We start from the raw sequence: 16,530 nt of genomic DNA on the forward strand, positions 1-16,530 counted from the left end.
TCAGCTGGTCCTGTCCACGTAAATCCTAAACTCAAATACTGATCATCACATCGTCGTCTTTTGGGTTTAAGCCCTAAACTTGAAGGCTTTGAATCGGGGGTTCTTAGAAACCGACCCATTGTATTAGCAGCATGATTAGCAGGCTTATACCTGTATTGGCGGGCTTGTCAAACAGAAGCGAATTCACAGCTATGGCCTTCTGGGTAAAAAAGGTTTTCTTATTTTTGACGTATTATTTTTTTTAGCTTTGTTTAATTAAAATGTTTAAAAATAATAAACAATACATATAATAATTAAACGTAATAATTATATTTTTATTACATAATATTTTTCCCGCGCCTCCCCTGACATGCTCTGGCGCCCCCTAGGGGAGGCGCGCCTCACACTTTGAAAACCCCTGAACTAATTCATCTGCATTCTAACTCGTGGACGTTTGTTCATTCACATCTGTATTCAGGGCACACTTCAGGACAAACTTTCTGCGACGAAGCGAACCAACTGCTGTGCTGAGGCTGAGCGCTGGCTGGCAGCGTGTCTGATGTCACTTGCGTGATGACGTACATCACGCTCTTTCTGACAGCTGAGCACTGACCCATCACTCAGTGACAAATGATAGAAAGTATAAAAATTAATAAATCTTATAAAATATATGCAAATTTATATGGAAATACCGAAATTGAGTTTAAAACTCATATCACCGTTATTGAAAAGAATGCTATCAAACAATGTAAAGTTTATTTATAAACAAATTTGGAGAGGATCACGTGCTTATGATTGTTCACAGCTGTTCCAACTTTAGCTAACGACTGATTATCCTATCAGATAATCCTTAACTCACTATAAATAACCAGACTTTTCTCATCTCAGTATCTTCGTCTTGAAGAAACCCCCCCCCCACCCCCCCACCCAACCCTACTTTCCCTCCTTTCAAACGGGCGTCACGGTGGCCAGCGATTAGCGCTGGTTAATGCCCCTGGTTTAATTCCTTTCCAAACCAGACGGCATTTCTGTGTGGAGTTTGCTCGTTCTCCCTGTGGTCGTGTGGGTTTTCCCCGGGTCCTCCGGTTTCCTCCCACAGTTAAAAAACAAACACCCTAAACAATTAATCCAAATACTTTAGCTAAACTCTGAGTACACCTTTCAGCATCCATATCTGATACTTAGCTACAACAAGCAAGAGGGGGGAGTCATCGAGATCGACCTGAGCTCAAACTCCCCTCTCGCCTTGCAACAGGAGGGAGCCCAGGGCTCGAGGATCTTATAAGCTCAGGGCTCTCCCCCGGGACAGCACGCTAAACTAGCTTTATTATCAATCATCAGCTAAGTGTGAACTCTTGAAATATAGATATCGAATTATTGTCCAGCCCTACTATTAGGATTAGAAATGTGTTGAAAATTTTCTCTGTTAAACAGAAATTAATAAATCTAAAATAATTACAATTTGACAGGAATAATTCTGATTTTAGCTGTATATGTTGTTTCACATTGGCATGAAAAGCGGTTCTCTAGTATTAAAGAGTGTAATGTGCAAAACCTCCACTTACTGCACATGAACATACATGAAACAATGGGATTATACAGCCAGAGATGAAAGTTTTTTGTTGAAATGGTTCATCAACAGATGGTGTTATGTAATAATGCATCCATCAGGAGGACAAAAGACTGAAGGGAATCAAAGAATCAAGGATTTCAATCCATCTAAAAGCAAAAAAATTAGGATTAGAAATCCTTGCACTTTGGCTGAACTACAGTATATATCAGTTAAGAATTAATATTGTAATGTGTGCAATTGCAGGATTAGATGATTCATTAATTCCACAGGGGAATGAACCGCCAACTATTCCAGCATATGTTTTGCACAGTGGATGCCCTTCCGGCCACAACCCATTACTGGAAAACACCCATACACACTCACATTCACACAAACTCATACATTACATCCCATTTAGTTCATCAATTCCCCTATAGCGTATATGTTAATATACAGTAATGTTTTAGGTTGGGCAAAAGCAAGAATACATTTTTTAAATAAATATATTTAGTGTCTGTAAATTAAACTGCTGTATATTTTATTTACATAAACACAATATTTTTCATTTAGATTAAATTACATTTTATAGTTTGAAGTTAAATTATACATTGAGAAAAAAAAGAGCTGTAATTGCATTAATTACATTATATATGTTGGTATAAAAGCGCAATTTCATTCAGTGCAACTAACCCTGATCCCGAAACGGACCAAAACATTCATTTCAGATCCGGAAAACTGTGAGAACAGAACAAAAATGCAGCATTTTTACCCTGTTTCACCCACAAATCCCTCAAGACGCATGTGTTGTCACATCATTAACCTGATATACGTGCTAAAAACTGTGGCCTGGAACGGCTTTTAAACCTGCTAAGACCAGCAAATCAGCTTAGACTGGGTCAAGATGTTTTTTACAGCAGGGTTTTCCTCAGAAACAGGCTTTAAACAGAGACGCTTCCCATTAGAAAGGTCAAAACATCCTGTCATTGGATTTAGCTTCCACTAATTTATATAAAAATAAATAAATACAAATAATTAAAAGTGTAGGTATATTTTATAGTGTATAACTTATTTATTTGAGTAATAATGCAGTAAAGTATTGAGTAATAGCAGAAATGATTGACTTTCATTTTACTGCATCTTATTCTGTCCTTATTGCGAACTTAAAACAAAACAACATAAAATAGACTAATAAATGACAAAGAATTTAAATTATTATTAAATCAAATAAGGGTTTTGCTCAGAAATAAGCTTAAAAAAAGAGATGTTTATATTTTACAGTCAGTACTGTTTCGTTATTATTCTCTTTATTATACCTTTATTTAAAAGATAATTAAAAAACAATAAAAAAGTAGGTATATTTTATAACGCATACTTACTTTATATATTATATTTGATTAGGTTTTTATTGTGAACTTAAAACTAAACTAAATGTACTGTAATAAAACCCTTTTTGTTATATGAAAATACTAATAAATAAAACTAATAATATGTATTTTCTTAAATACACCTGTAAAAACAACAGCAAAAATAGACTAATAAAAGATAATAATAATAAATAAATTAAATAAAACTAGTACATGAAATAGTCAATATGTTTTTAAAACATTTTGTTAAATATATTTGTAAAAACAAATAATAAAATGGACTTAAAATAATTAAAATACTAAGAAAAGACAAGTCATTTAAATTAACTCAAATTAAATAAAATAAGGGTTTTCCTCAGAAATTCATTTATTCATTCATTTTCTTGTCTGCTTAGTCCCTTTATTAATCCGGGGTCGCCACAGCGGAAAGAACCACCAACTCATCCAGCAAGTTTTTATACAGCGGATGCCCTTACAGCCACAACCCATCTCTGAAAAACATCCACACACATTCACACACACACTCATACACTACGAACAATTTAGTCTACCCAATTCACCTGTACCGCATGTCTTTGGACTGTGGGGGAAACCAGAGCACCCGGAGGAAACCCACGTGGACGCAGGGAGAACATGCAAACTCAACACAGAAACGCCAACTGAGCCGAGGCTCGAACCAGCGACCCAGCGACTTTCTTGCTGTGAGGCGACAGCACTACCTACTGCGCCACTGCTTTGCCTTCCTCAGAAATAAGCTTTAAAAAGAAAAAGAAAAAAAAGAAAAAGAGTTTCTGTATTCAGGACAAAATGCCTCATCATTAGATTTTGTTGCCTTTATAAAGTAAAAGCTGCAAAAAAAATCTAAAATGTAGGTATATTTTATTGCGTTTATTTTATTTTGAGTTATAATACAGTAAAGTACAGAGGAATTACCAACCGACGTCACACGGGTTCCTGGTCTGCAGTTCTTTTTTAATATCAGGTAAGTGGACGCTACGCTGAATCAGACACATTACTGGTTTTAATTCCAGCAATAGTTTCAGCAAAAACAGTGATATAAGGGGAATTAAAGGGGAAATGAAGCCCTCAGTCAAGTTTAACTTATTTTGTGCATTAGATTCCACTTTAATAAAAATGTATTAAACAAACTCGATTAGTGTAAGCATTTAGCAGAAAACGGCGTGTTTTACTACAGATTTTAGACCTAGAGCGCCGCCTTCTTGAAATGTCGCTGTGTCTGACGTCACGGGGTTGGTTGAGTTCCCTTCGCTGAACAGAAGCAATGGAAGGAGACTGTAAAGCCTAAATGCAGTATAGGCCCCTGGGTGCCCCCTTGCCCTCCACCTAGGGGCCTCTGACCCCAGCAAGCCAACCAGGGGTCCACATCTCTCCCTGGACTTGCAGTATAGGCCCCAGGGTCCCCCTGGATGTGTGTCTAATATAAAAGTATAGATATTTATTCTATTTGTATTTTTTCCCCTTTTAATTACCGACCATTTGATGCGCTTTGGTCCACTCTCTGTATTACGCTAGCCGACTGCCTGTCTGGGTTTCACCTATGATTGTAACGGACTGAACACAGAGACTGGACAGCCTAATTTAACCTAATGCATGAAGGTGTGGACGAGCATCACAGAGCTGCTGCAAATACAACAAACACAAGCATTTAAGTGTCTTCAGTTTTGTCTTTTTCTTTTGTTAATGCTGTTCGCTTAAGGCGCAATGATCCTCTCATGCTGCTCCAGCGCTGCCTGACGAGGGCATTTACATTCAGACTAATGCAAGAATTAAAATCATACATGACTTCACGCTTTACTAAGTCACGTCTGTGTGGGTTATGTCAAGACATATTCCCATATCAGGTCAATCAAGTTGATCTATCAACACGTATGAAGGATAAAAACCTGCCATAAGAAACACCGTGTCGATCTCAGTTTGGTTTGAGGTGAGGTGAGCAGAGGTGAGGGGGTGTAGCAGTGAAAAGTGAAAGTACCCGCCCCCATTACGTCAGCAGTGATTCACTCTCTGCATTACGCTACCTGACTGCCAGTAGGTGCGTTCGACATGAAGCTCAGCTGCAGCCGGTGATCAATGAGATTAGCCGAGCGCAGGCGGGGGCGGAGTTGAAAACGTAGCCGTCAAGAGGGACAGCTGGACACTTCGGGACTCAAAATTGCTGCAGTCATGATGACCGATCACATGGCGTCATCATAAATTTTTTGTTATTTTTATTTATAACAACAAAACATTTACAAATAAAACAGAATACAGTTTCTACAAACTATAGTTCCTTTTTAAACAATAAGAGAATTATGAATAACATATAACAAATGCATGAGAGAAATAAGAGGAAATGAGAGGTTCATATAAAGATAAAAACGAACAGGTCTATTAAATACAAAGCAATAAGCATAAATTCTAGGAGTTAAACATCACTCTTTAGGCTAATTCATTACATTTATGTACATTTATAGATATAAAAATGTCCAATGTAAAAAGCAAAACAAGGTGTTTTGATTAAGTCCTAATAAATGAGATTATTTGGATAATGAATGAATTTTCAAAAAAAGCATTTTAATCCAAAAAGTTTGTGTTGAAAAGAACAAAAGGTAAAATAAGTGAGTGATGTAGAAGTTTCCCAGAAAGAGCAGGTAGCCTTTAAACTGCTAGACAGGAAATAAAATATATATTTATATTATAATAATAAAACCATTTTATAATTATTTAATAAAATAGTTCTTTAACTTAATTTGTTAAGAGAGCTTTAACGTGGCAGGATCAATGAGGATGATTATTTGTAAGACTTATTTGAGTTCATATTTAGGTTATTCACTAAAATATACACTAAAATATATCATTTAAATTGTTCATGGAGATGAATGCAGTAAATAGTCTGTTTAAAAAAGTTAAAAAATAAACTTGTGCAAACAAGCTAACCTTTATAACCAGATTATTTAACAAAAGATGATACTGCAGTAAAATATTTGTAGTCTTTTAATAAGCAAAATGTGTGCAAGATAGAGAGGGTGTGAAAAGTGAATTGTTTGTTTTGAAAGTTTTGAATCGGAATTTGTCCAATTATAAACCCGAAATACACGTGTTTGTTGTCATGTGGTGAACTCGACCAATCGTGTAAAATCGGTGTCGTCATCAAAGCTCCTGCAGTCGCTCCACGACTGCACGGTCAGATGCTGCACGGTCTGAGTCTGCCGTCTGATCTCGGAGCGCTGTCGCAGTACTTTTATGCCACATGTGACAGTCACGTGGCGTCGGCGCAGCATCAATCTGGACAAGATTTCTAACCAGAATGCACCGCTTTAAGACAGATTTCGATCGATCTGCACAGCGCTGCGTGAAGTCGAACGCACCTAGTTGTTTCAACTAGGTCCAGTGCTGACGTAATGGGGACTTTTCACTTTTCACTGTTACCTGAACAGAACAGCAGAAACCGCTGCTCATTCTCCAACGTCACTTTAGAGCAGTGGTTCCCAACCTTTTTTTTTTGCCTGAGACCTCCTTTTCCCCTGGAAAATATTGCAAGGCCCCCTCCACATTTAATGATATAATCGCTCATATAAGTTTGCAGTAATGATGACAAAAAAATGTTGTTTTCAAACAAACGGTGTGTTTATTACTGTATCTAGATATGATTATGCACAAATAATAGCCTATTGTAAAATATAACAGCAAAAAATCAGTGAGCCATTTGTAACTAAACAACGTAAGCCTTTGGCCTTCAAATTTTGACATTCAATAACAAAAATATCAGTATTCCAACTAATGTATAAGGGAAAAAATAATATAGACTATTACAATTTAATAGTTGCATGTTATTTGCCATGCTTTACCAATTGGAGTAAGGATTGCTGCGAGGCGAATCAGTGAGACTCGTGACTTGCGGTGAGTCATTGGCGCTAGTCACGGCAACAGCAAACTTGTGCAAACTCTAGAAATGCGAACGGCCTCATTTGCGATCTCCATCAGTTGATTCTCTTGCAGAGCCATGCTGGATTCAACCAATTTGTTGACAAATGGGTTGTGAATTCATACCATGGCAGTTTGTGGGTCATTCACTGGGTCTTTTCCCCTTAGCAAAGACACTTTCAAAAGACGTCTGTTTCTTACTAATTTTGTTACTTGTGGGTTAAATATAGGTGCTCAAGTGACCGAGATGCAAGCAAGAGTACGGTTATTTTTCAAAACAAAAGACTTCAAAATAAAAGATTGTTAAGACTTAGATAATAAAATGTAAATAATTAATGATTTCTTGCTAATTAACTAAGGCAACATGATCATTCTCCTCCTGCTAAAAAATGTTTCAAATATGACCCGACACCCCACAGAGCTCGCTGAGGCCCCCTTGTGGGCAGCGACCCCCCTGTTGGGAACCACTGTTTTAGGTGCTAGTGTTTGAATGATTCTCTAGCGTAATGTCTAAAGTGGTGAAAAAACTGCTGATTTTGCTCACATTTTATGATAATAAGGCTGAACAGCATTAAATGCCATCAGTCTACAGAGATTTCCCAGTATCTCTCTGTTGCAATCCGGAGATCACGATAAGTAACCCAGAAAAAGCCAAAGCAAAGCAAACACTAGCAGAATACTGTGGTGTAATACACAGAGATCGACTTAAGAGTGTCACTTACCTGATTTACAATGATTTGATCGGCTGTAGTTTGAAATGAAACGTTTTTCTCCTTTAAAGACATAATATGCCGTCTCTGTCGCCATCTTGTGGCGTAATGTCAACTGTCTTTGCTCGGCTCAGTATGACAGGCTGATGGCTGCAGACGCACTGAATCTCTGAAGTTATAATTATTTAAATAGGCACTGTCCTTATAAATAAACTGCAGAGTTGCAATCTAAACAACTACATTCTCATCTAAAAAAACCCTCAAAAGTACATGATGTTGTCAAACAGCTGCAATATTTGTCAAACTGTAGTGAGTTTATTGATCTGCTGTCACTCTGTGTGGGCGGAGTAATACACAAGGGTGGAGAGGCTGCTTGACTGCTCAGGGCTCAACAATAAGGACTGCCCGGTGGCCCAGGGCCAGCGTGAGAGACGCTTGGGACAGTAGACAGGATAATTACTGGCCCGATTGGGACAGTGCTGCCACTGCAACATTTAATTGGTCTGCGACTATTTGTCAATTGCGTGCATTTTAAGTTTAGTCTTCAAATACTGCCTTCTCTGTGATGTCGTTAACACCATATTGCTTTTTGGTTCCTCTTGTCTGATTTGATGTTTTGAGCATGCTATTTTTTTCCGTAACCTGGTAAAAGCCAGTACAGCGAAGAAACAGCAACATGGCGGCAACAACAAATTATAAGGCTAAAACAAAATGTCTGTTTCTAACGTCTTGGAAGCAGACATTTACGTGTGAACAATGCGACAAACAAATAAATAAAAAAACTGATAAAAAAAATGAAAAAAAGTGATGTTTTGCACGGTTTGCCTTCAGTTTGACAAGTCAGCCACCTTTTGTTAAATAATTTCAAACCACAATAAAATACCTCCACATTTTACCCTGCTCACTTTTGTTAACATGTTTTTAAGTATTGAAATTCTAGATTATTTAAAATATGTGGCAAAAAATAGCTATTAACTTCCCTTTTTTTTTTTGGTGGGGCCAGCGAAAATTTGGTAGGGCAAGTAAAAATCTGAACCACTGGCCCGATCGGACCAGTAGAAAAAATCCTTAGCGTTGAACCCTGGTGCTGTTATTGCAAAACATTGCATGGCTGTCATCCAATTAGATATGAGAACCAGACACAACTGTGGATGGATGGATGGATGGACGCTTAGATAGATGTATAGACACACTGATAGATAGACAGATAGACAGACAGACAGACAGATAGATAGATAGATAGACAGATAGACAGACAGACAGACAGACAGACAGACAGACAGACAGACAGAAGATAGATAGATAGATAGATAGATAGATAGATAGATAGATAGATAGATAGATAGATAGATAGATAGACAGACAGACAGACAGACAGACAGACAGACAGACAGACAGACAGACAGACAGACAGGACTTTGACCTATAAGTTATATATTTTTATACATTTATAATATATTTATAATATTTTTTTAATATATTTATAGTAAGAGTATTATCATGTGACTTTTAAAAGGTGCTATATATAAAATAAAGTTTATTATTTAAGTTGATATTAAAGGGTCCTCTCCACCAGGCGATGTCTATGTGAATAACACGTTCAATGACTTATATTTGTCCAACCACAAGTTAAATCAGAAAACAATGTCCTGAAATCTAGCAGATTAAAACAGCGGCGAAACAGAGACTGAAACCAGCCTGTGTTTTTGGGCAGAGAGAAAAAAAAAAAAAAGAAAGTGATGCTCTCTGACATCTGCATCCCACGTTGCCATGGCAACATGTTGCTATGAGATCCATCTATTTGTGCCAGCATAGAGGAGGCGAGTGTGTTTATGCTCCACACACACACACACACACATTGAAGGCCGAAAATACATCCGCCAATGTTTGACAGTGACCACATTTACATGGACATCAGTGATCTCATCACTTTTCTTAATCTGAATAAGGCAATAATATGATGAAGGGGTTTACATTAATGTTCCTCTCATGATCCCGTTTATGACGCTAGTGAAATTCGGCGTTCGTGTTTGTGGGTATCTGCAGCTTTTTAATAACTCATCATCTTTTCAGCAGGGTTTTACACTTGTGGGATTACCATGAGAAGAATGAGGAAACAATAATGTTTGAGGCTCACTCTATATACAGAGCTCTTATTATTCGACTATGCATACCCAATTTTCTTTATAGGGCACCTTTACAAAGCAAAACAAAAATCAACACTAACTCACAATGTTTTCTCTCCCTCAAGAGGTTCTAAATGCTGATGAGCTTCTTTATTCTGTTGAACACTCACACAAAAGATTTTATGAAGACTGTAACCACTGACTCCCATCAAACAAAACATACTGTAAAAGTCAATGGTTACCAGATTTCAGCATTTTACACTATGGCCCAATCCCAGTTCTTTTTTGTACCCCCATGGCTCTTGAAACAGAGCGTAAAGGGGAAGGGCTTCAAAATTTACCCCTAAGAAATGGGGCACCACTCTCAAAACTCAGAGCATCTGATAGTACCTAGAATAGCAAAGTCAAGTATAGGAGGTCGAGCCTTCTCATTCATGGCTCCTACACTCTGGGATAGCCTTCCTGATAATGTCCAAGCCTCAGACACTCTCGCAGTTCAAAACTAAAGACCTATTTTATCAAAGCATGCACTCAATGCATTACACTGCAATATGATCAGGGCTTAATTTGTGCCGAAACATGCCGGCACCTCTGAAATCTGATCTGGCACCTCATTTTACTGATCCTCTCCTCAACCACCCTCCTCCACCGTCCGCTGATCACTTTAACTTTCTTCCACGACTCCACAACCCTCTTCACTTTCGTCCGCGACAAACCCCCGCTCTTCACTTTCATCCCTCGTCCACGACACCTGGACAACACCTGCACACCTCATCACATGTCATCACGATCTCTCGCTTCATATGAGAGCAGACGAAGGCGACTGCTGTAGTTTTTCCAAGTTGTGTTATTGTTTGTGATTTATCTTCAGGAAATCACTGAAAGCAATGATATCATGGCGATATAATGAGGCATTATAATGAACTATACTGTGTATTTACACAGTGGCCATATTCATCAATATACACGCACCAAAACAACACTAGCATTATAGCAGCCACTGTAAAAAGCTCATTCTCAGCCACTAGACATTTCTGACAGGGTATTAAAGTGTCATCGAGTGACAGAACGTTGTGGGACTGCTGTACTGGAGTTATGATTATGGATTATAGATAGCGAAATCTAGCGTTTTTTTTTTTTTTTCAAAGCATGATGGTAAAACATGAATGTTATGAATATATTAAAAAAATGTGCTTGTTTGTCCTAAAAATTTCTAATAATGACAAAAATACTAGTTTGTGGATCTCCTTACTTCCATGTACAGCTATGCTGCCATTGTGGCTGGTGTATTCTGGGAACTATTTGTGTAGCTCCCTGGTTCAATAAAGCATTGACTCTTTCACTGGTGTTTTCCCATGGTTTATTTTCAGTGCAGCATTCACTTCACTGACGCCGTCATCTTACATCAAACACCATGCACCGTACACCGAACACCTTGCACCATACGGCAAACACCGTACACCTTATGGCAAACACCATAAGAGCTTGTATACAAAGAGAAAATGAAACCACATGTAAGCAAAAATAAAAACCGTATACAAACAAACAGACATCACTTAAACTCAATATACAAACTCAATACAAACAAACAAACATATTAAACATGAAGTGTCAGTACCTTGTTCTCCAATCAAACCAGAAGCTAAACCTTTAGTCCATAGCAGACCACACAGCTGAGAAGCCGTGATCATGTGCGATCTTTCTGTGTCCGATTACATCCGTAATGGTAATTCATTCAAAATAAAAGACTTCCGCTTTTACATTGAACACTTCGAAACATAAATACCATAAATATCAAATATACATATAATAAATGAGAGTGTGAGAGAGAGAAGTATATACACAATATAAACATATTGTAGAAAAAGATGCAATAACATAGACACCATGTCAAAGTTATTAACAATTTGTACCCCTCGGTTTTCGAGTGTGGTCCTGAAAAATCTACCTCTTCCCCTTCCCCTTACGAGAAATGGGACACCCCTACCCCTTCACATGAATGCGCAAAATGAAGGGGAAGGGAAAGCATTAAGGGGGAGAATTGGGATTAGGGTTGTAACGGTATGAATTTTTTACGGTATGATAATCGTCTAAAACAATACCACGGTTTGACGGTTTCGCGGTATACGGTATGTTACAAATGTTACAAAATAATAGAACAGTGAAGCAAATTTGACTTTTTCCAAATAATATATTTTTAGTTACTATAAGCAACACCACTTACAATGAACAAATAAAAATAAGAAAATAATAAATAATGTGTCAAAGTCCAAATAAAGTCCAAATAAACATGGTGCAAACCCTCAGTAATAAAATAGATATAAATATTTACTATACTATAAATAGTTACATAACGAAACTAGATTCAATATGGAACATCCTTAGGTTTTATGTGCCAGCATGGATATGGTTGTCTATGGATTTGGATATGGTTGTCTGCAATGCAGACAAACAGCTGCATCTTCATTTACGTCTTTTGAAAACAGCAAGAGCAGCAGTTCGTCTTTGCTGTGTCACTGTTTTGTAATTTTTCTGTGCTGCTGTGCATGCAAAAGTACTTAGTATGAGAATTATTTCATGCAAAATTTTTTTTTTGCGTTTTATTTAGCCGCGCATAAATGTATGCCTACCTCTCATTCAGTGTTGTTCAAAAAGCTTGGTCCACAAACAAAAGTGAAACCTATGCTTATTGGTTGTGATATAGCGAGTTTGAACCAATCTGGGCATGGAGGAGGGACAATGCATCAATGTATCATGTCTGGTTTGTCCGGAGACACAGTGACGAGCGTTTCTTTGTCAAATCAGCGTTGTCAAATGTTGATGATGTAACCGCACTGATTCCGGAGCCTCTGAAAGTCCGCGAATGTTATGTGATACAGCACTGGAAAGCTGAGATTCTCTTCTTTATGCCAATCTTTGAATTGTATGAATCGGATCAGCGGATCAAAAGTTATTAAACATTTAAGAGCAATACTTATTTTTAGCCGCGGGCGGCTGTCTCGGTCTTTAAGGGTTAAAACCGTTGATATGCAATTGTTCATGGTATGATAATCGTGCACATTCAAATCGTGGTAAACCGTCATACCGGTATATTGTTACAACCCTAATTGGGATTGGACCGATATTTTTCTTTGTGTTCAACAGAAGAAGGAAACTCAAACAGGTCTGGCACATGTGAAAAGTGTGGTGAACTATGCCCTTAACATTTGTAGACAATAAGTCAATTCAATTCAACTTTATTGGTATAGTGCTTTTCTAATAACTTTAACTAGTAACTAATAGCTTTTAACAGTAAAGTTATTATATTTCAACAGCTAACCTGCAGCTAAAGTTTTATACACTATCTGTCTTGTAGTGAATCTCAGTTGTAAGAGCAGCAAATAATAACTCGACTTCTAGTTGATGATGTGTAAAAGTGTTGAAGGTGGATTTCTCTGCTGAAGCATCTGCTGATCTGCATTAATCATCACCAATACTGCAGAAGACCTACTGGAACCAGCATGGACCAAGATTCTCACAGAAATCAGTCAAGCTTGGTGAAGGAGACATCATGGTTTGGAGGTCATTCAGTATGGGGCGTGCGAGAGATCTGCAACATCAACAGCCTGAGGTATCAAGACATTTGTGCTGCCCATTACATTACAAACCACAGGAGAGGGACAATTCTCCAGCAGGATAGCGCTCCTGCTCATACTTCAGCCTCCACATCAAAGCTCCTGAAAGCAAAGAGTGCTCCAGGATTGGCCAGCCCAGTCACCAGACATGAACATAATTTAGCATGTCTAATGTAAGATGAAGAAGGAGGTGTTGAAGATGACCACAAAGAGTGTTGATGAACTCTGAAAGAGTCCTGCAAGAAGGCTTTCTTTGCCATAATTCATTAATTTGTTCAAAATCAAGGCATGATCATATGTTATTGTGCTCAATTAAGCGTCATCTAGAGGCCTTTACCTTTCATATAAGACATTTCTGACATCAAATCATCAACTAGAAGTCCAGTTATTATTTGATGCTCCTAAAACTTGGATAAGCGACAAGACTACTGTCAGGTAGTGTATAGTATATAAGTGATGTCTGTGCTGATTAAGCGATGCAATGAAGTGTATTTGTGTATTAAGTGTTTGTTGTCGATGAAGTTTTTAATCTGGCAATAAATGCTAAGATTTTGGTAACATTGCAGAAAATGGTCTTTCGCAGAATTTCACGTCTCATTTCAGCTCTGCCGTTCTGTCGCAATGTCCCACAGACTACTCTCAATACTTTCTAGCTCTTAGACTCACAGTTATGTAAAGTCCTAGATTTGCAGCGTCAGATGTTACAGGGTTTCCCTCTGGGAGCTCTTTAGCAGCTATTCAAAGCAGCAGCGTTTCTTCTGCTCCACACGGAATAAAGCAGCTCTTCTAATGCAAGCGGCATGATGCCCATAATGGAGACGCAAAGCTGGCAGCTCTTCCCAAATCTGCATCTCTCTCTCCTCCCACACGCCCAGAGGTTACTTTGCATAACTGTGACGCATTTCTTACGGCAGCCGGTCGGTCCGGGGATCCTGCAGAGGTGGAGAGTTTGCTGATGAATGTGTTCAGATGTGTAACGTGGATATATTCTGAGTGTTGTGATGATAGGGGTATTACTGAATGTGTGCGTGTGTCTGTGAGAGAGAGAGAAAGACAATGGATCTAGGTGTAAAGGAATATTATACAGTAGTATAGTATTAGTATGTAGTAAATTGTATAAATAAACTGGACTAATATGTACGTTTATGCATTTATACAACAGTTCTGTCTGGTTCTTGAATCTGATAGCCGTGTGATATTTTAGCAACAAGCAGAGAGACGCTGCAGTTTGACAAATATTACTGCTGTTAGACAACATGATGCACTTTTGAGGCTTTTTTTAGTCAAGAATATAGTTGTTTAGATTGCAGCTACGCAGTTTATTTATAAGAATAGTGTCTATTTTAAAATATTTACAATTTCTGAGAGAGTTTGTCGGCAGTCATTAGCCTGCCATAGAGTAGATCAAAGACGGTTGACGTTTTCTATCCAAAAGATGGCGACAGAACCGCATAATAAGACCTTACACTTAGAATATTATGGGCTCTATTTTGATGGTCCATGCGCAGAGCGCAAAACGCAGGGCGCAAATGCTTTCAGGGCGTGTCAGAACGCGTTTTTTCTAATTTATGGACGGGAAAACCTGCTTTGCACCATGGCGCATGGTATAAAAGGGTTGAGTTTATTTTCTTAATGAGTTATAGGTGTGTTTTGAGAATAAACCAATCAGAGTCTCGTCTCCCATTCCCTTTAAGAGCCAGCTGCGTCACGCCAAGAGCGCATTCGCTATTTACAGGACGCAAAGTAAGTCTAAGTGGAAAAACTGAGCATTTCAAAAGCAAACAGTGAACAGTTTTTAACAGAAAACAGGTAAACAGAGCATCTACTGCGTGAGAATGAGAGATAATGGATCTACTTTCACATTCGCTCTTATACTGTGGGCGGACGGACAGATATATACTGTGGATTGATGAATAGATAGACACAGACAGACAGACACTGTAGATATAGATAGATAGACAGACAGACAGACAGACAGACAGACAGACAGACAGATAGATAGATAGATAGATAGATAGATAGATAGTGTTACGTTGAGAGACGTAGTTTAAAGTTATTTTGTTTATATTAGCCCCTTTCACACATGCAGACCTTTCCGGAAAATTGCCGGCAATTTTCCGGAAAGGTTGTATGTGTGAACAGGTCCTTTTTGAAAATGCCGGTAAATTCGTTCTGGCTATTTTCCGGAAAGAGAATTTGTAACATTACCGGCAATTTGCCGGAATGCTGCGCTGTGTGAATGCAGAAGGAAGATTACCGTAATAAGCGCGTGCACGTCTAGAACGTGCTGACGTGAGACGTCTGCTTTAGCCAATCACAACAGTCAGACGCGTTTACGTCCGCGCGGTTTATGAGAATAAAAGCCTTTGAATATTTTTCCAGACACATTTAGCTGCTAGAAGTTAGTCAGATCACGTTTATATGTTCTTCTTAATGCCAACTGTGTAAATAATCATCGATGAGATGCTTATGATAAGCCGTTGTTTGTTTACCTTCTATGAGCGCCAGCACACGCACATATTATGAACATCTCGACATGCGAAAGTGATCCTGCGAAAGTTGTTCACAATATTGATCATCCACAGAGTTTGTAATTTAGTCAAATGTTTACAAATACAAGCGCAGCCGTTTAAAGCTCATTTCTGGTGAATGATGTCAGAATTTACCGGTATTTTGGAATGGATGTGTGAATGCTCTTTTCCGGAAAATTTCCGTAACGTCCTCGCCTGTGTGAACAGCGCTTTTTTGAACATACCGGTAAAGTCGTTCCAGAAATTTTCCGGATATTTACCGGTATCACTGTGTGAAAGGGGCTATTGTGTCGTCTTTTTCCCTGTTCTTCTTTTGTTGCCTTGACTCCTCCCCTCCTGAGTTTCAAGCAGGTTGCTGATTACTTCCCACAGCTGTGTTCACTTACTATGGAGACGTGAGAGGGGATAAAAACACAGGCCAAACACTGAGATGCTGAGAAAGGAGCTAGAGAGGAACCTTTCTCCAGAGCACTAGCTGGGTTTCAGTTGAATGATAGCTGTTGACAACTGTTGAACTGTTGTGATTTGAGATGCAACTTGTGTATGATTGGTACTTGTTCTGTGTTGTGGCTAAGAGCAGTACCACAGTTTAAACTTTGATTTCTTTCTTTTGCTTTTTCCCCCCAGGAAGCAGTAAGGAGGTGGACGGCCATTCCTTTTTGTTGGACTTTTTCTCCTGTTTTGAGGTCAGTCAGGGAGTCAGTGTAGTTTTGTTGTTGATTTTCATCAT

The sequence above is a fragment of the Danio rerio genome, chromosome 20 (assembly GCF_049306965.1).
Source record: "Danio rerio strain Tuebingen ecotype United States chromosome 20, GRCz12tu, whole genome shotgun sequence".
Lineage (NCBI taxonomy): Eukaryota > Metazoa > Chordata > Actinopteri > Cypriniformes > Danionidae > Danio > Danio rerio.